Genomic DNA, 25,841 nt, shown 5'->3' with positions numbered 1-25,841 from the left:
TGCATAAGCAATTCATTAACAGTATATATATATATATATATATATATATATATATATATATATATATATATATATATATATATGAATTACAAGAAACAAATACAAAAAAAAGGTTGTACGGCGCGAGATTCGATCCGGCGACCTTCTGATTACGAACCCGAGCGCTTACCGCTGCGCCACGACGCTGTAGAAAATTATTAATCGTAGAGAGTATTTCACCGCAACGGTTTCTTTTAACTGTCGATTTTCTCGACAACGGCTGAGAAGTGCATCTTGGTGCTTTGCCACATTACACCTCTGGCCATGAGCTTTTATTATGCGCAGTATGAATCGAATCTGAATTTCACAATTGGCGGCCTCCCCTTGTTAGACAATTAACGTTGATAATATCAACATTTGGTAACATCGAGAAGAAGATAGAAACGTCACGCGGAGTGGCCGCGAGGTTAGAGGCGTCATGTCACGGACTGCTCGGCCCCTCCCGCTGGAGGTTCGAGTCCTCCCTCGGGCATGGGTGTGTGTGGTGTTCTTAGCATAAGTTAAGTAGAGTGTAAGTCTAGGGACGGATGACCTCAGCAGTTTGGTCCCTTAGAAATTCAGACACATTTGAACACTTGAGAAAGAAACAATTTGTTGGAGATGTATGCTAGAAGCCTATATGTGTACCAATATCCACAGAAATTTTTTGTAATTTTGGAAATGTAACAATATGCTCCGTTGAAATACTGCAGAATTGTATCACGGCACGTGGCTACGTTTTAGTGAAATGTTCTAGAAAAATTTCGCTAATGTCTCAGCGCGTTGACATCTCGTTGCAGTGCCCCATAAAATGATGTGCACTTACAAAAACGTTCGATTCCCCTGAACTACACGAAAATTTCGCCGGAAGAGGTAAAGCAACCGGGGCGAATAGAACTGTAGAACCCATGGACATAGAAGAGCCAAGTCTGGAGTACTATAGTGTGCTGCGAGGGTGTTCAGGTCTCCAGCACAGGGCGTGCAGCAGGTGCCCGGCGGGCGAGCTGAGGCCGCGGCCGCGGCCGTGCCTGGGTAATTGGATCAGATAGCAGGCCGCGCCGACATCGAGATGGCGCGTCACTCACGCCGCCACCCAGCGCCGCCTTAATTGAAACGTGGCCGACACTCCGCCGGCTCAGGTGTGGGCGTGCCTGGGCCTCGGCCGCCCCCGCACTGCTGTTTGTGTGGCTTGGCAGTCTCGGTGATACTCAGATCACCGTCAGCTGCCGACTGACGTAATGTACTGGCGGAAAAGGCTGCAGTGATATCAGCTTCCACAAGGTGTAGACACAGCTGCGGGTAGAGAAACAATTTCATTCGAGAGTATCGGCATCTCTACCATCAAGCTGGAAAATGGTAGGGAAGTGCCACGATTGGTTCCTCTTCAATATTCACCTGCTTACGAAGCGACTATGGCGGATGTGCTGCTGTGGGCGGTGGGATTATTGACACGTTACTGACTTTTAACGGATAGTGCCCCTTCGGACCGACTTGATTTGCAGCGTCATTTAAAATCTCTCCTCCTACCAGAAAGAATTCAAGCACCTGTGTCCATGTCAATGAACATCCCGTTACTTCTATTCAGTTTCCGGGATTGCCACGATCTTTCGGCTGACAGCTAGTCGGCCACATTCAGATAAGTGGTTCACAGCTGGGACTGCCAGTGCAGTTGCTAACTTTACAGGAAATAGTTATTGCTGCGTGCGCACGCTCTGTCTAACATTGGTCCATCTGAGGCGTGCAGCAGCATCCGTAATGGTGATACTGCATGCAAGCCCTCTGTCGATGTGCGGGGCGTGGAATTAAAATTCAGGTGTCAACATAGTCAAATTACTGTCCCTAGACGTGTCAAAATGTTTCAAATGGCTCTGAGCACTATGGCCGGGACTTAACATCTGAGGTCATCAGTCCCCGAGAACTTAGACCTACTTAAACCTAACTAACCTAAGGACATCATACACATCCATGCCCGAGGGAGGATTCGAACCTGCGAACGTAGCGATCGCGCGGTTACAGACTGTAGCGCCTAGAACCGCTCGGCCACTCCGGCCGGCAGACGTGTCAATTTTTTAAAGTGTTGCTCCAGTACGATGATTAGTGAGATTTTCTAATAAACTTGTTCCAGAGATTCCGTAATAATTGACTACCAGAAGGATCTCGTTTCAGATTTCCGTGGCAGCGTAATCCGCAGAATGCCCTGTAGAGAGACATCGCTCGATTGTGGCTAAATTAGTGGGCTACGAAACGCGAGTGTGGCTATCATGTTCTACGCATGTTACACGTACTTTGTGTGTGCTCTGAACAATCCAAGCTTTGCCACACTGGCGTAGTATTATGTAGGCCACACTATAAAGTATCGTCTGCGCGTCACCAAATGACTATTGGTCCCAGTTCCACCTAACAGAGTGTCGCCTCCTCAAAATGAAACTACGGTGGAAACAGGTGATACCTACTCGTATGACTACATCCAAAAAATATGTAAACGACACACATTCTGTGTGTTCCGCGCAATACACAAAAGCTATTGCCATGCGTATTCAATTACAGAGAGACGTAAACAGGAAGAACACGGCGCTGCAGTCGGCAGCGCCTATATAAGATAAGTGTCTGGCGCAGTTGTTAGATCAGTTATGCTGCTACAGTGGCAGGTTATCAAGATGTAAGCGAGTTTGGACGTGGTGTTATTGTTGCGTTCCGCCCACTCGTTTAATATAGGGTGCCTTCTCGGATCGCTAGACAACAATTCAAGCAAATCGTGTTAATGAGATTTTACTACAGTAAGATAATTGACAGTACTTAACTTGGAGCATTCACAATGATGGGTCGCAAGCAAATGGAGACAATGCCTAATACGAGTGAAATATACAAATCCTAAGTCACTGTTGCAGCGTTCGTAGAACGGCTGGACTTTTAAACTGGGCCGCGACTAGGCGGCACGGCGCTTATGTCCTTGGCGCTTCTGTCTCATTGTCGTCCTAGAGAGGGTCGGTCAGCGCACCATCGGCTGACGACCCACATCCCTCTCTGCTCTAACGTTCTTGCCTGTCGTGCCGGCGCTGGACTTCACGCCGGAACATTGTTAGTCGGCGCACGAGCGATGGGACATGGCACCTCAAAGGTAGCGATGAAGCTGGGGTTTTCCCGTACGACCATTTCACGAGTGCACCGTGAATATCAGGAATCCGGTAAAACATCAAATCTCCGATACAGCTGCGGCCGGAAAAAGATGATGCAAGAACGGGACCAACGACGACTGAAGAGAATCATTCAACGTGACAGAAGTGCAACCGTTCGGCAAATTGCTGCAGATTTCAATGCTGGGCCATCAAGTGACAGCATGCGAACCATTCGATGAAACAACATCGATATGGGCTTTCGGAGCCGAAGGCCCACTCGTGTACCTTTGATGACTGCACGACACAAAGCTTTACGCCTTGCCTGGGGGGATCCAGTCCGACATTGGACTGTTGATGACTGGAAACATGTTGCCTGGTCGGACGATTCACGTTTCAGAGCGTATCGAGCGGATGGACGTCTACGGGTATGGAGGCAACCTCATGAATCCATAGACCCTGTATGTTAGCAGGAAACTGTTCAAGCTGGCGGGGGCTCTGTAATGGTGTGGGGCGTCTGCAGTTGGAATGATATGGGGCCCCTGAGACTTTCAGATACGAACGTAAGCATCATGTCCGATCTCCTGCATCCATTCATGTCCATTTCGCATTGCGACAGACTTTGGCAGTTCCATCAGGACAGTGTGACACCCTACACGTCCAGAATAGCTACACAGTGGCTCCAGGAACACTGTTCTGAGCTTAAACACTTCAATTGGTCACCGGAGTCCCAAGATATGAACATTATTGAGCAAATCTGGGATGCCTTGCAACGTGCTGTTCAGAAGAGATCTCCACCCACTTGTACTCTTACTGATTTATGGACAACCCTGCAGGATTCATGGTGTCAGTTCCATCCAGCACTACTTCAGACATTAGTCGAGTCCATGCCACGTCGCGTTGTCGCATTTCTGCGTGCTCGCGTGGATCGTACATGATATTAGGAAGGTATACCAATTTCTTTGGCTCTTCAGTGTATGATGTCCATATGGAAGTCAACTAAAAAAGGCAAAAGGGTCTGTCATGAGGGTGCAAAACTGTGATGCGATTTGTGCATTTCAGTGTGCTGACAACGCAAGGACGGGAAGGAATGTGTTCAAAAACTGACTCAGCAGTAAACATCTGCGTCGCATTCTACGGACCATAAAACAGCGCTGCGAATCCTTGGGAGACGGGCTGTCCATGAGTCAAGAGAAAGGCGTCGCAGCCAGAACACGGAGTCAGTGCGGGATTTGCGAGCACAGAGCTTTTTTCCCCCAGTCTGGTAGTGCCAAGACGGCCACGGCGGCGCCGGCACGAACGTTCGCACAGAGCTGCAATTAATCACACCCGCCGGCAAAAAGCCTCTGCCGTCTCCGACAATTAGCCCACTTGTCCCGAGCGCCCAGTCTAGTCGGGAAGTGTCGCCAGCCGGGCAGTCGAAGCGAACGTTCGCCGCTCACGCTTCTGTGAAGCGGTCTATAGTGTCTGTGACGACGCGTCCTTGAGGAAACTTGGAGGGCAAACCATTTCAGGATCGGGTTGTAGTTCAACGTTTCGCCGAAACAGACGGGACGTGTACTGTCACACTTACGGGATAAGTCGTTGGCACCTGCTGGGCAGTTATTAAATGAACTATGCCAGCATTCGCCTGAAATGATCAGGAATCGATGGAAATAATGTCGTGTACTCCTGTGCTGCATATTTTGATTGGAGGTTCTTCTTTGGAAACTCCAACTTCACAGTCGGTGGCACAATTCGCGGATAATTGTTTGAGTAATGCAGATCTCCAAATCGTACACTGTTTTCTGCATACATGGATAAATGAAAACAAGAACTAGCTTGTAGAGGTATCACGATTGTTTATTATGCTTCCTTGAGGCGCTGATACTACCTTCTTTGACATTAGGAATCTGGTGATCAGAAGACGAAAATGCAAAGTATAAATGAGGATGCAGCCACTCTTGTCTTCAGTTATCTGTGAAAGACTTTCTCCAACGATGGTGTGTGTGTGTGTGTGTGTGTGTGTGTGTGTGTGTGTGTGTGTGTGTAACTAAGGGTGCAAATTGCAATGGCCTGTGAGTTAATAACAAAACAAAAATGTTGGATTAAAAAAGGCTTGAGAGGACGAGAGATTGTCAACACTGTGTGGTGTTGCGATGAGGATGAGACACACAGTGTAAGCGAACCTGGTCGTTCACAAAATTTGGACACTTTTTATTTTTTTATAAATTCCCTTATGTTTGCAATCTGTGCATGATCTTAAGTTCTTTTTATGGTACGTATACATAATACTTCAGCAACTAGCAAATTCTGTAGACAACATTTCTTGAGTTCTTCTTGCAGGCTGCAGTCATTATGTGTACGGTCGCTACAAATCTGTTAAGTACTTGCAATTTCAGGAAATCAGTGAGTCTGGTGAAGTAAAAACATGATGCATGTAGATGAAATAGATATATGGTAAGTTTGTTAAAGTAGTAAGCAGGACTGTATAAATCCAACCTCTCACTCTAGATGTGGCATTTTTGTTAAATAAAAAAATGAGGTAGTGCAGTGGATGATTATCAAACTAGACTTGCATTCGCAAGAAGTGGGCTTCAAATTACCTTTCAAACATGCGTATTCTGCGTTACCATCGTTTGTCCGATAGTGGATAACCGTTTAAATTAAACAGAGCACGGTTAAATCTGAATACAAACAGCAAAAGTGTTATTAAATCGATTAGATTTCTGGAAATAAGATTCATCTGAAAGGTTCCCCCGAAAGCAAGCAGTTCCTTCTCCTGCCCATTGGACTGCGCGAAGGTAAACAAAGGGCGATGACAAATAGAGAACACAATAATCGTAAATTAATGGTTAATGCACATCTTGTGCAGTAGAATAATATTGCCCAAAAATCAGAGTTTGGCCTGTCTTAATAATATGACATACGTGATTCATACTTCTCTTGTCAGTTGCTAGTATGAACACTAGCACGGGTAACTGGTAGTAAATAAAAGCTTCTGCGACACAGCGCCACAATACGTTTTGTTTAGTGGAGAGAACGCAACATTTTATCTTACATCCGGGCGTATCGCAGGAGCTTTCATTGGAACTATTGCAGTTCGTATAGAATATGAATGACCTGGCAAACAATTTTAACGGTTACTTAGGTCTTTCTTCAGATCTTGCAGTTGTCTCAAAAAAGCTATCATATACGTGAGTGCAGGCTTTCTTGCCGAATTTCATATATGAAGTCTTCACGGGTTGTCAGCCGACTGGCGTCGTCGTCTCAGGCAACGCTTCGATGGAATGCGTATCAATCATCTTCAGGCGAAGTCCCCACTTCGCCTGAAGATGATGGAGACGCATTCCATCGAAGCGTTGCCTGAGACGACGACGCCACTCGGCTGACAACCCGTGAAGACTTCGAACAAGCTATGATGTTGTTTGATGAGGTGTAACGTTTGGCATCTCGCTTTGATTGTTCATAAATTTGAAAGTGTGCATTTCACAAAACGTAAACCGTAGTATTCTATCACTACCTGTAGAATTAACCAGCTCATAAAAAACTTGACCGTAACAATTGCTCAGGTGTGTGGGACTCTTAGGAAAAAGGACTAACACCGGATACTGTGTATGTGGAAGGACAGCACAGATGGTCGAAGGTTTGTTCGGTCCATGCCAGTGTTTTGTGGAGCTGCTGAAGAAGCTGAACTATCGGATGCTTGAGGAGTGTTTCTAGAACAAGCATTAAGCAACGCATCGAGGAATATACAACCCCTACGTATCGCTTCCATAGAGAGCCACGAAGGCAATACAGTTGTTACAGGGCTCACAGAGGCAATTAAGCAATTATTCATCCAGCGCTCCAGACGCAAATGCAACGGGAAGAAGTCCTAGTAACTGGTGCTACGAATGGTATCCTCTGCCATACACTTCAGTGGCTTGCAGAATATGGAAGTACAGAATACAATTCAGTGCATGCGTGGGTAATATTCCAGCGACGTCTCTTCAGGTCTTCGGTCTCACATGTAGTGGTCTGAGAAAGAGTTGAGCGTTTGGAACAACCAGCCACGCATAGCGAACCGCCAGGAGCCGTGGGTTGGCGCAGCCTCCCCCGTGGCCAGCCGGTACGTCTGCAGACGCCGCCGGCGGCTTTTTACCACGCGGCGTCGCCTCGTGTCGCACCGTTCTCACGGCCGCGGCCACCTCCGCCCACCTCTGGCCACAGCTGTGCCTCCGTTTTTGTCGTCACCGGGATGTGCAGCAGTGTGCGCATGCGTGGGCGTGGGCGCGCGACCCGGAGGAGCGTCCCGTCCCGCGACTGCACCTGCCCCCGCCCCCGCGACCATTAATATCTCGTCACCAGTCACAGACCGAGTCACGGCAGCGGCAGCGGCAAACCCTTCCTCTCGCTGCGTACCCGGCTGAGAATTTTAATCCGACCGCCAGATGTTCTGGCTCTAAATTAGCACCGTGACAGTCTCTCCTCCTGGAGCGCTAGATGACATGTGTGCATAATTTTTCAGTTTTTAGTTTCATAAACACGACCAACTGTGAAATTAAGTGACAGACACAAGCTTCTGTCTGCAACCTCGGAAGTAGACTGTGCTTCAGGGCCTCGTAGACTGTAGCAGTGGTTATAAACTGAGGGCGCGATCAACATGGGTAGCATGCAGTGCCGTTGGGTTACGGGCATCACCCATGAGGACAGTATGTTGCAGTTGTCCAATATTCACACTTGTCTGCTTTGAAAGCGAGCCGAGCTGAATCGGAGAAAGATGTGTCGTAAATTCAAAGAAAATGATATATAATCAGATTGGCGGTGTTTCATTAAAGCTCGAAATTTAGCGCGGACTTCCGTGCAAGGTGCTTTTAATAGTTTCCACAACGAAATATCATCTCGAAATGTTGTAGAACATCCACGACCGATTCTGGTCGTATGTAAAGTACACCGGCCGCAACACACAGTCAATAACTTCGATGCGCAGTACCAGTAGTAATGTGGCGATGGCACTGCCACTAAGGCAGAGTTTACTGAACAAGGGTTTTCGAAATTCCTTCACCAAAGAAGCAGTAAATATTGCTAGATTTCGAATCGAGAACAGCTGCCAACATGAGTAGCATGGAAGTAATAACAACGATGTAGCGATGCAACTCAGATCACCTAATAAAGCAAGGCCTCCAGTCCAGATTATATACTAGTTAGGTTCCTTTCAGAGAGAGTGGTGGTACAATAGTTTCATACTTTGCAAATACATACTACCGCTCGCTCGAGGAGAGATCGGTACCTGAAGTCGGGAAAAGTTGCACATGTCACACCAATACTCGAGAAAGGAAGTATGTGTAATCCCTTGAATTATAAACCAACATCACTAACATAGATTTGAAGTAAGATTTTGGAACATGTACTATGCCCGAACATTATGAATTACTTAAAAGTAAACGATTTATTGACAAATAACCAATACGGATTCAGAAAATACCGTTCTTGTGAAAACCCAACTAGCTCTTCATTCTCACGAAGTAATGACTGGCAGGGGCATTTCAAACTGATTGTATATTTTTAAGTTTCCTTAGGGCCTTTGACACCGTTCCTCGCAAGCGTCTTCCAATCAAATTGCGTGCCTACGGAGTATCGTCTCAGTTGTACACGTGAGAACTAAATGGAATCCGCTAAACTTCGATTACTCGATAAGTCCCTCAAATCTAAAGGCAGTGATTTAAACTTAAATACTGACGGTTTACAGGTACGGATAACTTCAATTGGCGATCACGTAAGTAATGAGTGTGTGTGTGTGTGTGTGGGGGGGGGGGGGGGGGTAGGAAAGCTACCGACATAATACTTTTTATTGGCAGAAAACTTAGAAAATGCAACAGGTTGACTAAAGAGAGCGCGTACACTTCATCTGGCCGTCCTCCGCTAGAATATGGCTGCGCAGTGAGGGGTTCGCATAAGATAGGATTTTAAAGGGGGCCAGTTCGTTCTGTATTATCGCGGAGTAGGGGAGAGACTCCAACGGCTTTAATGCGCGAACTTGCGGTGGCATCTTAAAACAAATGCGGTTTTCGTTACGGAGGAACTTTACACAGATATTTGAATTATGAACTTTCACCTCCAAATGCGCAAATATTTTGTTGGCGTGCACCTACGTGGGGAGAAATTATCACTGTTTTAAAATAGGAGAAATTAGAGCTCGCACTTAAAGATTTAAGTGTTCGTTTTTCCCGCGCCTTGTACTAGAGCGGAGCGGTAGAGAAATGGCTTGAAGGTGGTTCGATGAACCCTCTGCCAGGCGCTCAGTTGTGAATAGCAGAGTACTCTATAGAAGCAGATGTAGTCTGGTTCAAATAGAACTAACTAGAATTCCTGTCTTTCGATATTTGGGGGGCGGTAATGACGCATCCTCCCATTAAATGTGTCTGCTACGTTGTGTTTAGATTCAATTGATCACCCTTGTGGAGCGTCATTTCGGTCGAAGAGCTTTTACGCACCCAAATTTTCGACGTTTTCGTAGTTACGGACTCAGTTGAACAAGATGCTAATATTTGCCGTTCGTCAAAAATTATCAGTAACGACAAGGTTTTGCGTCATGGATATGACGCGGAAACGAAGTAGCAATCGAGCCGTGGAAGACTCCTTTAGAACCACGAACAACTTTGTTCTGTCTATATGACTGAAATAATTTACGTTAAGATACCACAGAGAGAACGTATTGCTAGAATAAAATGATAAAACGATTGTGCGGGAACACTACGGAAAACTGGCCTGCTCTTTGGTGAGCAGGGGATTGGTTCCTGCATCAGCGTTGAGGTGTCAGACCGTCTTTGGCCAAAAAGTGACATCGGTTTCGCATCTGCGCTCCTCATCAAATCTGTCTCCCTGTGAAATTGTAATTTTCCTGTTCCCCAGAACGAAAAGAGCCTAAAAAGAGAAACGTTTTTTATAACATACAAAAACTGAAAAATGCATAGACACCTGATTCACTCTGTACAGAAAGTCACTCTTACGTAACTGTCGCTTTAGCGCGTATGATGGTGAATCAAGTGATTCAAAACAGTGTGTAGTACAGGCAGGTAGCAGGAAAACCCAGGGGAGAATTTCTGATTCCTTCCGGTGTCCCCCCCCCCCCCCCCCCCCAAACATATTTACTTTCCTCTACTTCAGGTCTGCAATCCAAAAGGTGATGAAATATCTCAGCAATCATCAAGAGAACTAGAACGTAAGCACGTCGAGCCACAGTACAACAAAGGAAATTGACAGAATACTAAAAATAGAAAGAAGAATAATTAGGACATGTATAAATAAACAGTATAAAATAAATCGACATTGGAGAATAGCATCAAATGAAACAGTATATAAGAAAATAGAACCAGTCATGAGCACAATCAGGAAGAAACGCATCTCACTCTTTGGACATCTGATGAGAACTCCAGAAAACAGAATTAGTAAAAATAATAATACAAAAATTGTGGAATAGCAAGAGCGACATTAAATGGATCACAGAAATTAAGGAAGATACAAAAGAACTCCAAATTACAGTAGATGACCTAAAAAACAAGACAGAGAAAACCAGAATACTGCAAGACCCGCAAACCAGACTACAAATGAAAATCAATAAAAGGAGTACAGGAAGAGTTGTCTCAGATGAAGAAAGAAAGAAAATATCGGAAAGAATGAAGAAATATTGGGCAGACAGAAGAGCAAAACACCTTTCCTATAAGAATAGCCTCTAATAATTATATTACCTAAATATATTAAGTTATTGTCGAACCAAATTGTATCCATGTGTAACAACTTGTTTAGAACTTTGTATTTTTGACTACAGTGGTCCAATGAAGGCCATAAAATAAATAGTAATAAAAAAAACAAGGGTCAGCCTATGAGCGTAGACTGACCTGCAACACACTTGTGGAAGTCAAGGCTGATCTTTAAACGTGTACGCAGCATAATGCGTTAAATTTGGAATTCGGACTAACCAAGTGAAATTAACACGTGGAGAAATAATTTGCAGTCACCGGTCTGACTGTTGTGATGCAGCACACACAGTCCGCCACGTAGTGATGGAATAGCAGTTCCTGATCTTTTGCGGAAGGTACAAAGCGCTTTATACAGCAGTGGACACCGTTGGGAACTGTGTGAATATTTAGGACTTTAAATAAGACTTTGCAATTATCATCTAGTGATACTACTGTCATAAGAGTTGTGTGCATACAGTGTTTAGGTTGTATCATGTTACACCACTTTCTGCTGCTCCTGAAGATGACGGTGGCGGTCGTGGTCGTGGTGGTGGTGGTGGTGGTGGTGGTGGTGGTGGTGGTGGTGGGTTCAAATGGCTCTGAGCACTATGGGACCTAACATCTGAGGTCATCAGTCCCCTAGAACTTAGAACTACTTAAACCTAACTAACGTAAGGACATCACACACATCCATGCCCGAGGCAGGATTCTAACCTGCGACCGTAGCAGTCGCGCGGTTCCGGACTGCGCGCCTAGAACCGCTAGACCACCGCGGCCGGCTCACCACCATCGATGATTCATCACCACCATCATCCACGAAGTATTTAGCAGTTTTGGACTTCGAAATGGTGTATAGAAGGGAGGTATAGAAGCTACTGTGAATTATATAGAGTGCTCACTCGAGACAGTATACTCGTATGTATGCAATCCGAATCCTGCTCTGAAGCCAAGAAGCCATCACGTTAATTTTTCGAAGAAGGTATTGTGTAGAAGATACCGTTTACTGCAAATCACGTAAACTCAGATCAGTATATTATAACACTTAAACTATTTGCTAAAACGAGAAACATTCAGGCCTTAGCCTAAGAGGACGTTAGAAATACCTCAGAAACAGCTATAGTTTCCACGTCCTCGCTGGAGTGTTACGCGCTCGGATTTATGCAAGTGATATGCATATGTCGAGTGTGTGGTGTGCGATGGCTCTTTGTATTGTGAGTCTGACTGAGATGGCTGCATTTTCCTCTGAATTTTCGGATTTTACATGCTCTAAAAAACCACTGTTGTGTTAACCCGTTCCATATTAGGCGGCACTGAAGAGTGACACAGAATTTTGATCGGTATTTGTGGGGAATAAATGACGCTGAACTGAAGTGTAAATGTCTGCTGTTAAGAAGTTTTCGGTAGACAAAAAATCCATTTCGAGGAAATAAACAGCGCTGTATGCTGTTCCACTACTAACAAGGTACCTCGAAAGACGTCGCTTGGCTCTCTTGAAAGCTGAAATCCGCGTGTGTGTGTGTGTGTGTGTGTGTGTGTGTGTGTGTGTGTGTGGTTCACCTTGCAGCCTCGCGACGCGACATGTGGCTGAGTGGCACTAATTAAGACAACTGCTGGAGGGGAGTGTCTCCAGCGTCTGGAAGTTCGCTCGCGCTCGGCGCTCTGCCCCGCCTCCCCCCTCTCACTCCTCTGTAGCAACCCTTCCTCCTGTTACTCGACACCCCTCTCCAAATTTTAATCGCGTCTCAGGCTTCTCCGGCCGTGAATCTTCTTATTGAGGACAGTCGTTAAGCACTTCCTGCCTCGTCACTATCTCAGATGACTTCTTTTTACTAAGCTCAGTGCGCCACCGAGTTATACCTCCTCCAAGAAAACTGTGCAGTGGTACAAGACCAAGCTGCCTCGCGAACGACGGAGGAAGCTCAGTGACAGTCTTTAAAGCTACGTTAATTTTGTTAAAGTAATGAAGTAGGTGCTAACACGTCATTAAGCATATTCCGAGAATCAGAGACAATACTGACAGTCACAGTGATCTTGTATGTTCACAAGCTTACTTAATGCGTAATGTGAAGCTACCTTCACCGGCCAAGAAACAACGAACGCGCCAAATTCCATCTGACTTTGCAAACAAGTTGGACAAAGTACTTCATGGTAGATCACTAATCATAAAACAGCAAAATAATCGAACATGTCTTAGAATGAGCAGCGGTTTTCGCGGGGTCATTCTTGCCTACGCTCCTGTTTTGAAGCGTTCACGACGGACTCCCACTTCGCCTTGAATCTGAATGCTAACGTTGTACGTAAACACACAGGTCGACGTATTATACAGACACGGACGCTTGCAGATTCTGGATGCATACTGCACGAAAGCTTCGTGAGATGTCTTGGTCACGTTCTGTCCTTATAAGGAAACTCTCGTCCTGATCACAAAATGTTACACTTCTTTCGTACGCTTTTCCGTATTTCGTCGTTGTCAAAAGAGCAGAACACTATTGATACAAGAAGAAAATAAATATTTTTTGTGGTCAAGACGAGAACTTCATTATATGCTAGCAGATATATACAGGGTGAGTCAGGTGGAAAGGTACATGCTTTGAGGGGTGATTCTGAACAAAAAAAACTCCTAATAAATGTACGCCCTTTTCTTAACCGTTTCCGGATAAACCAATGAAAACAACTGGGAAAGGGAAACTTTTAGCGTCGTTCTTACTAACCGTATCAGTACGCAGCTCACGTGCGCAAGGTCTCAGTTCGACAGCGCTTGTCGTAGTGCACGGTAATACAGTGTTGTTACGTGAACAACGAATACAGTTTCGTGTAGTGAAAATGCCACTGATCTTCACACATGCAGAATAGTCTGCCATGGTGTTTGTCTATGGTTTGTCCAATGGGAATTACAGAGCTGCCCAGCAAGAATGCCAAAAAAGATTTCAGAATCGTAGAGTGCCAGATAGCAGGGTGTTAAGCAGGGTGTTTCGCGGACTGCTTGAGAGTGGTACGCTTCCAAACGTAAATGTTGTCTCTGAACGTCCCGTAGAACAAACTTTTAATGAAGTTAAGAATATTCTTCAAGTAGTGGAACGCAACCCTACTAGCAGCTCTAGAAGAATTGGTGCCCAACATTGTATTCAACAAACATGAGTGTTACGCACAGTGCTCTAGCACGGTCTGTATCCTTTTCATCGGCAGTGTGTACAACATCTGCATGTAGGATATGCTGCCGCCCGTCAGGTATTCTGTCAATGAATCATTGCCAATGATCGATTAATTCAAAATATTCTGTTCACTGCTGAGTAAACATTTACCCGCAACGGAATCAACACCACACGCAACTCTCATGTATGGGGAAAAGAAAATGTGCACGCTACTGTGGAAACCAATTTTCAACGTTTCTCAGTCAACTTACGGTGCGGTATTCCTGGCGACCAACTCTTCGGTCCAGATGTTTTACATAACCGTCTTACTGGAACACGGTATCATAAGTTTCTTCAAATTGTGTTACCAAAATACGTGGACACCCCTTTGGCAACACGAGCTCGTATGTATTTTCAGCATGACGGAGCTCCTACATATTCCGTACGGCCAGTGACACATTATCCTGGTTGTTGGATCGGTCACCGTGGAGTCATTGCTTGGCCACAGAGTTCACCCGATCTTACCTCATTGGATTACTGCTTGTGGGGGTGGCTGAAAAGCTACATCTACAAGCGCAGGGTGAACTCAAGAGAGGAACCTCTAGCTCGTATTTTACGTGCTTGTGCCCCGGTAAAGGAATGCAAATCTGAGCTCCGATCGGCGACACAACACATGTCTAAAAGGGCAGCAACATGCATTGACGTTGAAGGTGAACTGTTCGAACATCTTCTGTGAGGAAGTGTACACAATTAAACAAACCATAACATAACAGTATCTTAATTTACCGTCACCTGCACCCTTCCCGTTCCTATCTGTTTTCATTGGTTTGCCCGGAGACGGTTAAGAAAAGGGCATATGTTTATTAGGATTCTTTTTTTTTTTTTTTTTTTTTTTTTCAGAATCTCGAGTAGTATCACCCGTCAGAGCATGTATCTTTCCTCCTGACTCGCCCTGTATAATAGAGCAGTTGACGGCTAAATTTAGTTCACACCCTTGCCGGCAAATTAAGCATCTCACATAGCAACTGTTCAGAAATCCGTTTCCGCACACGTGTTATCCTTACCTGTGCCCTGGTTCCGCTTCTGATTCGACGTTAGGCTGCCTCAACAAGTGAAAAATAGAAAGTTCACTGCGTGCGTCTTGGTGCCATGGCACCTGCGCTGAAGAATGTTTTATTGACGTAGGTTAACACAACCCTACTTCTTATACGACAGTTTTCAGTATGAATTATTGTTAAAGCGAACGCGCTTACTCGCCCGAAGTATTTGTACTGAAAAAAAAAAAAAAAAAGGAACCTGGCCCTACTACTCCCTACGACCCTGCTGAGTTCAGGCCATTTTGCCGTTAAGGAAAATGAATACTAAATACAAGGTCTACATCAAGTCCGGGAACACTTCCAATTATTTATCGCACAAGAACCGAAAATTGTGTAGGCATCATACTTATGTCATTTTGAAGAGAAACCCTGAAAGTTTTTTTTTTATGAATAGCACCACAGCATAGTTCGGTAATTTGCCGATAGTCAGCGCTAGTCGCAAACATGGCGAGTTCAGGTGCGGAGCGAACTTTCTGTGTGTTTGAGTTCACTGTTTCATGAAATGGCCTCCCCCCATCACCAGATCTCACTCCGTGTGCCGTAACAATGTGAAATTGGTTTCATAGCAGCCGATCTTCGAAGAGCTTCAGAGCTACCGCAGCAGGGTCGAACTTCAATGATGACAGCTTCGAAAACAGCGATACCGAATCAGTCTTACAACCACCCCGTTCAAAAAATGGTTCAAATGGCTCTGAGCACTATGGGACTTAACTGCTGTGGTCATCAGTCCCCTCGAACTTAGAACTACTTAAACCTAACTAACCTAAGGACATCACACACATCCATGCCCAAGGCAGGATTCGAACCTGCGACCGTAGCGGTCGCGCGATTCCAGACTGTAGCGCCTAGAACCGCTTGGCCACTCCGGCCGGCCCCACCCCGTTCTGTGCGTTTTGTGTAGAAGACACCAACCATATCTTTGTCGGTTGCATTAACTGACTTGATTCCAAAAACGTTCTATTGTGAGGTCTAGTAAGAGCGAGATAGTTCCTGCCAACGTCAATTATGTCATTATCAGAGTATAACTGAAATGTGTAAAGACTCGTGTAAAAGATTTTCGTCAAATTCTGTCTTTGATACGAAGGCACTAGTGAACTGTGTGTAATATTGTGTGATACTGGGAACAAGTCGTTTAAAATTGTATTCTGGAAGTTGTATGCAATTTGTGTGAATACAAAGTACGAGTATTATTAGCAATCAGTATAATTGTATTGGCTGTAAAAGCTGCTTAAATGTCAGTTTAAAAAATCAGCTATGAAAGAGAAGTTCCTCCACTACTCTGATGACCGTACAGAGAGGGGTGCCTTGGCTCTTACTTTCCACATCCGGAGCAGCTTCTATCTGTACATCGGCCTCGGGAACCACTACCTACGATAGGGTTTTACGGAATGTAATCCATACCAAAGAGTGAATTTCACGTTTAGAAGATGAAAACCCACCGGCAGTAGCGCCTACAGTTACTTAAGGTGGTATTAACTGTACCAGCAGAAACACTATTCTCTCATACACACACACACACACACACACACACACACACACACACACACACACACACACTTGTTTTAGCGTCTGGTGTCTAAGGGGCGCTTTGCTCCTCTTCACTGCGTCTACGTCACAGACAAACATCTCAGTGTTAAGCGTTCACTGTGGCGCGAGGTGGTTACCAGTGCGCATGCGCGTTCCGTCACATGTTATTGGCTGAGGGAAGTCGGGTTTGTTCTTGCAGTAGCGGCGTAATGACTCCGTTCGTGGCAGCTTGCCTTCCGTAGTGCGATATTTTCGTCGAAATCCACACAATAAGGCGTCCGTTTTCTTAGCGTTTATGAGTCTGTAAGGACTAGCCGTAATTACCAAAAAAAGATACTCCGAGCTTACAACTTTTCTTAATTTGTGACTATGTACTATGTTATTTAATATATTTTATAGTTAATCATACCAATAAGATACTGTCCCCCATGTGAGTGACTAGTGTCAAACAACAGCCTGCTGTCAAATACTACCATTCAAATCTCTCTCGGCGCATGGCTCCAGAGTCACAATTCAGACTAGAATTAACAAGCGGAATTACGCGAATGAATTGTATGTCGGATGTATATCTAACAAGACCGCGTACAAAATGTCATTTGTTCTATATCAACTATCCATCCTGGCGAACTGGTGCTTCCAGTTACTGATTACGGGAAACGATGCCAGTGAAATGTGGCACGCCCTGACAAGCGATTACTTTGCAGTTTTAACGGATCTATGCAGCAACAGAACGTAGCTAAGAAGGCTCACGAATCTTTTACCTGATGTAACATCGACGGCATTCTTATGCTGCTGGCTGTTGGAGATTGCAGTCGCCTAATCTTAAACACACAATTGTCTTTAGCCAACCACAGAGACGTTGGCCTACCATTTTATCCACGGTTCGAATAGGCACACCTGCTTGTAATCTTGTGGTTGCTGTAGAATTCCAGTCTCAATTGACAACATAGTGAAACTTACGAAAAATGCGAGAAAATAGAAACCACAAAAGAAATAATACTTTATTTGCGGCATCTAGCTACACCTTCCAGTTACGTCTTTACATAGTCGCCGCTGCGACTCAGACATCTGTAGTAGTGGCGTACCAACTTCCCAACACCCTTGTCATAGAAGGCAGCCGCCCGTGATTTCCAATTTCGTACGCTTTTCTGCAGCTCGTTGTCTTTGTCAAAATTTTGTCTTCGTAGCAACGGTTCATGTGAGAGAAGAGATGAAAATCAGAGGATGGGAATCCTGTACGGAGGATGATCAAACACTTTTCATCGAAAACGTTGCAGAAGCGTCTTCGTTACCCTTGCAGTGTGCAGCCGAGACTTGCAGTGAAGGAGAAGACGCATGACAGTTAGGTGGGTTGCATGAAATCAGTTGTAACCCGTCAATTGATACTTTACACTTGCCAGGAGACACTAATGTTCTACTGTAGGCGTTTTGACAGACGACTGTGCGCTCAGAACTACTTGACGCGATACACTGGCGTACTAGAGAAAGTGCACAACACGTCTGCTCAAAGCACTGGAGTTTGACAGAAGTTTTAATGTCGCGACCGATCAGAGGTTGAAATAAAGCGCCCTCACTCTTCACTAGTTTAGCACTGTTGGCGATTAGATATACGCCTAACCGCTGCTAACAAATGCACCAAGATCATTGGCTCGAATATGAACTATTGGATGCATTTTAATGGCATACCTACCCTGTAAGTTAATCTGCACATTTATGCTGATTTTATTTCGGCAAGGCAGACAGGGTATATTTTCTTCGGCCCAAAATAACCAACGAGGCTAGGAGTCATCATGTGAAACGTAGCTTGGACCTGCTGAGTGGTCAACTGTCAGCGCTACTTTCCCTGTTGTGGAGACATAGTGTACTGTATCACATACCAGTCCGTAGCTTGATAACCAAGTTGTCCAAATGTGGTATCTTTGATTTGAGAAATCAACCTGTTTCGGGCAGACATGATCCCATTTCGAAGTTCTATAAACAGGGAAAACAAGACTCATTATTTCACGTTATTTTACATACGCTACTGGATATTTGTCAATATTGTTAATGTAAAATACACCCCTAAAAGCACTATGACATTAGATACAGTGAAAAACTACGAAAATGCATGCAAAAGACTATTTTACATGCAGTATAACACTCAAAAGTCTGACGTCTATTCATTGACTAACGAAAAGCCATTTGGTATGGAATGAAGCTATATAGGTTTGAATCATGCTGCACCATGTCTGAGTGAACGTTTTTTCGTTTACAGTAACAGAAGTCAGTCACATGAAGACCGATGTTAGTTCCGCCACAGTTCGCCACCTGTTCTGTTGTACCCTTCTGCCCAGCCTACGACGTCCGACATCTGTAATGAGCCGTGGCCGCCCAATCCCACGACGTCTGGACGTGGTTTCAGCTTGGTTTCGCCATGTGCCGAAGGCGCCACAGCACTCGTCCAACACCTGACAACTCGTGCAGTTTCCAAAATGCTCGTGCCGAACACCGGGCCATCAGAATGTGCTCACGCTCAAACTCAGATGCATGTCGCGCCTGCCCCCTTCTACACATGGACAGAAAGTTCGCTGATACTACACGCAGAGTGCGTGTGTCCGACTACCAGTCTTTCGTCCTCCAGGTGACGCTGATATCGCCTGGACGGGTTAATATCGATAGCAGGTCGGTGGCCATAATGTTCTGGCTACTCAGAGAACATTCTACGATAGCTATGAAGCAACATTTTTTTTCCCATCCTTTTAGCAGGAGGTCTCTGGGACGACGGCCGTTTACTATCGTGACAAGTAAATAAAAACACCTACAACCGTCCTTATGATTTTATTTTATTTTGTTGCTACCAGTTTCTACCAGTTTTTTACTGTGATTATGTGTGTGCTCTCTCTCTCTCTCTCTACACACACACACACACACACACACACACACACACACACGCGCGCGCACACACACACGCTCGCTTTACTGCAAGCGTGCCAAGGGAAAGATATTTATCCTCAAAAACTAATAAACCAGGCAATAAGCCTGAACCAGAAGCGAGACAGAGGGATTGGTAAAGCGGTGCTGTGGTGGAGGCGGCTCTCCGAGCAGCGGTGGCCGGCACTTAATTGCCGCCTCACGACTCACGAGCAGCCGCGCCGCGCCGGCACACGACTGCCTCCTCCTCCCCCCCCCCCCCCACATTTCCCCCACTCCTCGTACCACAGACATTATCTGAGTCCCCTTTCGCCCACTCCATTCACTGTCCCCCCGCTCCACCACACACCCGTCTCACTTCGTGAGCTGCTGAGTATAATCTCGCTCACCTGCAAGTCTCTCTTAAACCCACGGGGCAGTAAATGCTTTTCGTACGTAGCATTAGATTTTTCTAACCGCCTTATCCTCAACTGCCCGAATCAGGAGAGGACGCGCAGATGCTTCGGGACAGTAACCGGAAATGTCGGGATTTCTGTCGAATCATTTTTACCGCCGGTTCAGAACCTGGCCGCTGTTACCGTGCCGCAAAGCTTAAGCTTTACACCTCCCGTCTCCCTTCCCCTCTCGCTGACCGGTGTGACAGTGTTCTTTTCATTTGCAATAGCAGCCTACTTCTGCCGTACACTTACACTTTGCAAGTGGTTACGGCTATTGTTATCTCTAAATGAAAGAATGGCCGCCCACTTTTTGATTTCTGTGTCAATACGTACCTTGCGTTTTTTAGATACGAAAGTTTAAAGAGCCACATTCCTAAAGAAAGATACGAAAAAGTTACGTGGTAATAGAAGAAAAGACAGTGAAGGACGAGGAGAGAGGAAGAAAGTTCCTAAATCTATACCTTTGTTATGCAGCACTATTCTGAAGCGAAATGTGAACATTACTAAAACTGTGAGTGAATATTTGAAGTGTTGTGCATTGTATTGGTGTAAAAAGAAAGTGAGCTTGTGAAGTACGTAATGGGAAGCTGTTGGACAGAAGCAGCGTATAACGAAATCTGTTTAATATCGTACCGAAGGCGCGGAAAGTCATACCTCTAGCCCTATAAATATCGCAAGTTACTGTAATGTACAAAGCATACGTTAGGATTCATTCCCGTTCCATACACACATGGAGCGTCTTGCCATTAACTTCTCCCTTCTGTGCAAGCTGTTAGTCTAATTTTGCCTGCACCATTTGTACGGCATGGATACGTGTGGACTAAAGATTGTTCTTATTTTCTGCGCTGAAAGACGCCTCTTCGTGTTGACAAAGCCGGTCCGCGTGACATACACGGTCTGCAGCGGAAAAGGCACGGTATATGCTCACGTCGATCAAAATATTGCGCCCTGTTTATTGTATTTTGTCGCTACCAGTTGCTACCAGTTTTTTTACTGTGATGGTGTGTGTGTGTGTGTGTGTGTGTGTGTGTGTGTGTGTGTGTGTGTGTGTGTGTGTGTGTGTGTGCACGCGCACACGCGCGCCCGCTCTTGGAGGAAGCTCAAGTTTCGTCCTCACCGGAGAGGAAATCTTCAGGTAAGGGGTTCGTATATTTTAGGAAGGTCAGATTCATACCGACGCCTGCTACTGGCTGAGAAGAAAGCCGGGATGCGAATCAGACATTCCTACATAGTCTGTACAATACCCGGAAGATGTTCTTCGCAAATCACGACAAAACACTGGAGCTCTGCAAAAAATATTCTGTCGACAATAGACAACAATATCTTAATAGTGTTACACTGTGTGCTACTCATTGTGCATCTTGGAGATTATGACGCAGTAAACATACGCATCACACTCTGATTTTACATTTGCTTGCCTCCCTTGAGGTACTGTATTTAAGTCGCTATCGATTACTGTTTAAAGGTGATGATCCAAATGGTTCAAATGTCTATGAGCACTATGGGACTCAACATCTGAGGTTACCATTCCCCTAGACTTAAAACTACTCAAACCTAACTAACCTAAGGACACTACACACATCGATGCCCGAGGCAGGATTCTAATCTGCGACCGTAGCAGCAGCGCGGCTCCGGACTGAAGCGCCTAGAATACTCTGCGGTCGGTTAGTTTTCGTACCAAGGTTCAATAGAACTACACTATACACCAGTCCGAAAACGAATTTCCGCTTGTCCACAGTAAGCCAATGCACACACAGTCCTCTGACAAGAACTCTCACAAAAATTGACTGTGTCAAAATATTCCTCTTCTATCACGAAATGGACCCATTTCAATAATTAGGAACGTCGATGAAATAAACAACAAATGTAAAATAAAATCACAAGTTTAACTAGTAAACAGACAATGAATTACGCCAAAGTAACACACACATTTAATATAATCACAACTATATACTAAACTGGCGAAAAAGACCTCAATACTCCATGAGAATGTAAACAATACGCAATATACTGTACATCGCCGACTGTACGCAAGCCACCTAAATGTTTTTTATTTGACTTGTGAACCTCTTATAAAATGAAATAATAATATGATTTAAAACTTACAATAAGCTATTGAACACGTCTCAAAAGAGGTGGTTAATAGACAGCTTCTCGTCACTATGAATCACTAAATTTCAGATTGTTTAAAGATACTTGTTTGAAAAATTAAAGTGACAGAAGATACTTGTGCTATAATGCAACTGAAGGCCTGTGTTAATATTACGAAAAGAGGAAGGCTGCCTGAATGTCACTGTTAAGTAATAGTCACAGTGTACAGATTTAAGCTGGTATTTAACGTCTGCAAATTTTAGGACCGTAAGTCAGTCTTTACAATTACAATTCAGTTTTCTTTAATACTATCTATTACCTTCATTTCAGTAACGACACTATTTCGCCAGACAAATAAAGGAAACAAAACCGTAACGCATGGCTTGTTACGTCACAGTTCTGATCTCTGCCTCGCTCGATTCTTCGCTGTTCTTCCGTCTTCGTATCTTCTCCTAGATAGCAAGCAGCCAGTAGTGTACAGTTTACCGGCTTGTTCTAAAGCCGGGAAGCATCCGCGCAAAATAGGAATATCTTACTTCGTCACAGACAAGGGATTTCAGATCGATTCCGTATTTCTGGATTTCCGGAAGGCTTTTGACACTGTACCACTCAAGCGGCTCGTAGTGAAATTGCGTGCTTATGGAATATCGTCTGTTATGTGACTGGATTTGCGATTTCCTGTCAGAGAGGTCACAGTTCGTAGTAACTGACGGAAAGTCATAGAGTAAAACAGAAGTGATTTCTGGCGTTCCCCGAGGTAATGTTATAGGCCCTTTGCTGTTCCTTATCTATATAAACCATTTTGGAGACAATCTGAGCAGCCGTTTTCGGTTGTCCGCAGATGACGCTGTCGTTTATCGACTAATAAAGTCATCACAAGATCAAAACAAATTGCAAAAAGATTTAGAAAACATGTGAATGGTGCGAAAATTGGCAGCTGACCCTAAGTAACGAAAGGTGTGAGGTCATCCCCAGGAGTGCTAAAAGCAATCCGTTAAACTTCGGCTTCACGATAAATCAGTCTAATCTAAAGGCCGTAAATTGAACTAAATACCAAGGTATTACAATTACGAAGAACACAAATGGGAAGGAACACACAGAAAATGTTGTGGGGAAGGCTAACCAAAGACAGCGTTTTATTGGCAGGACAGTTAGAAAATGTAACGGACCTACTAAGGAAATTACCTACGAGTGTACGTCCTCTTTTAGAATACTGCTGCGCGGTGTGGGATCCTTGCCAGGTAGGACTGACGGAGTACATCGAAAAAGTTCAAAGAAAGGCAGCACATTTTGTATTATCGCGAAATATGGGAGAGAGTGTCACAGAAATGATACAGGCTTTGGGCTGGAAATCATTAAAAGAAAGGCGTTTTTCGTTGCGACGAAATCTTCTCACGGAATTCCAATCACCAACCTTCTCCTCCGAATGCGAAAATATTTTGTTGACACCGACCTACATAGAGCGGAAAGGTCAGCACGATAAAATAAGGGAAATCAGAGTTCGTGCAGAAAGATATAGGTGTTCATTCTTTCCACGCGCTATACGAGATTGGAATAATAGAGAATTATGAAGGTGAAACTTCCTGGCAGATTAAAACTGTGAGCCGGACCGAGACTCGAACTCGGGACCTTTGCCATTCGCGCGGAAGGCAAAGGTCCCGAGTTCGAGTCTCGGTCCGGCACACATTTTTGATCCGCCAGGAAGTTTGATATCAGCGCACACTCCGCCGCAGAATGAAACTCTCATTCTGGAATTATGAAGGTGGATCGATGAACCCTGTGCCAGGCTCTTGAATGTGATTTGCAGAGTATCGATGTAGATGTAGATGTAGATAAGTGGCGCAGGGCGCTCGAGAGTGCAAGCGAGTGCGGCGGGCGCAGCGTCGCGGCCCAAGGTCGTGGCGGGCGGCCAGCGGCGGCCGTCGCGTCCTCGACCGCCTTCTCGTCGCCACGCGTTGGCCGCGCGCCGAGGGGAACGGCCTCCACAGCTGGCAGCACGCCGCGCCTATCCTGGCTGCGACGCGTCCTCCCCGCTACTACCTGCCCGTAACGCCGCTGCCCTACCATAATGCGCGGCGAAGCGCTGTAGCCTCGGAACGACGGCTTCGTCACCGGACTTTAATGCGACGACATATACTTACAAGGAAAACTGCCCATCACACCCCCTCAGATTTAGCGAGGAGTTAGCCCGTTGGATAGCCCGTCAAAAACTGAACACAGATCAAGCATGAAAACAGGAAGAACGGGTACTGAACTGTGGAAAAATGAAGATAAACAGAAACAGTGAACGGTTCAAATTTGATCTGTGCAACACAAATGACCGTTGTGTCGTGGTTGTGTGGTCACGGTGTTGGACTGCGCCGCCTGCATCCCTTCGTGCTTCGTGTTCGCCGGCAGCGATTGCAACAGGATAACTGTCCGCGTCATGTGCTGCTGTGGCCGAGCGGTTCTAGGCGCTTCAGTCCGGAACCGCGCTGCTGCAGTCGCAGGTTCTAATCCTGCCTCGGGCATGGATGTGTGTGATGTCCTTAGGTTAGTTAGGTTTAGGTAGTTCTGAGTTCTAGGGGACTGATGACCTCAGATGTTAAGTCCCATAGTGCTCAGAGCCATTTAAACCATAACCGCCATCTCTATTCCATGACACGCAGAATTGCGGCTGGTGGTCTCGATGTTTCGGCTCATCAGTGAAGATTTACTGAGAATACTGCTGAAAATCTTTCATCATAGTACGGAATGACAGAGTGCCGAATTGAGTAGCAGCAATTGCAAAACTGTGTTCAACATTCCTTTGACAGGAACAGCACCTTTATTTAAATTCCTTAAAGCGTTTATTAATGGTTCTGTCAACGGTTGCGGTATTTAATTAGGAGACCAGTTTTGATTGAACCTTAAAGGGTCATTTTCAAGCCTGCCCGACTGACGCTTCACTGACAGTGTCTGATGTTAACAATAAACAGCGGAGTGGCAACACATGCTTTATAAGTGTTTGCAGGATGAATACAACAATCCACACATCGATGTTGACTTGGTAACGTGTATGTGCGATTGTGGCTTATTAAGATCTGGCACTTTCTGTGAAACCTCAGTAGGCCACTCGTGAAAATTAACCTATAAGGTTCGCAACTAGTTGGCAACGGCCTTGCCGCAGTGGATACACCGGTTCTCGTCAGATCATCGAAGTTAAGCGCTGTCGGGCGTGGCCGGCACTTGGATGGGTGACCATCCGGGCCGTCATGCGCTGTTGCCATTTTTCGGGGGTGCACAGCCTCATGATGCCAATTGAGGAGCTACTCGACCGAATAGTAGCGGCTCCGGTCAAAGAAAACCATCATAACGACCGGGAGAGCGGTGTGCTGACCACACGCCCCTCCTCTCCGCATCCTCAGTTAAGGATGACACGGCGGTTGGATGGTCCCGATGGGCCACTTGTGGCCTGGAGACGGAATGATTCGCATACTAGTTCCTTCATGAATACTGCAACTGTGGACAGAACCATTAATAAACTCTGTAAGGAATTTCATAGTGCTGCCTGTTACCTCGAAGGGAAAAGATGGTTTCTGGGCTGTATGTTTATGACACATGAGAATGAATACGGCATACGCAGATGACTACTTCCTGAACAGGCCGCTGCCAGAGAAGCAAGTAATAAGACACGTCATTTACAACGAATGTTCATTAACAGTTTGTAGATAACTGTATCTCCAACCACATCTCTAGTTACTCAGGGCAGGACACATGGCGTCGCGGGTTTTGCAGAAGTTAACTGTACGCGAAGTATTGTAACTGAGCATGTAAGATCACCATTAGACAGTACCCT

General features: G+C 45.3%; 1 protein-coding gene and 1 pseudogene across 1 annotated transcript in view; both read left to right on the top strand.

Moving 5' to 3' along the window:
- The window catches only part of LOC124613230 (fringe glycosyltransferase), a 656,670-nt gene that overhangs the window by 252,209 nt on the left and 378,620 nt on the right, over positions 1–25,841 (top strand). The window lies entirely within an intron of this gene.
- Positions 25,154–25,271, top strand: LOC124559885 (annotated as a pseudogene).

This window comes from Schistocerca americana, chromosome 1 (genome assembly GCF_021461395.2).
Source record: "Schistocerca americana isolate TAMUIC-IGC-003095 chromosome 1, iqSchAmer2.1, whole genome shotgun sequence".
Taxonomy (NCBI): Eukaryota; Metazoa; Arthropoda; class Insecta; order Orthoptera; family Acrididae; genus Schistocerca; species Schistocerca americana.
Note: the sequence above shows the minus strand (reverse complement) of the source record. Positions and strands in the feature narration are given on the sequence as shown.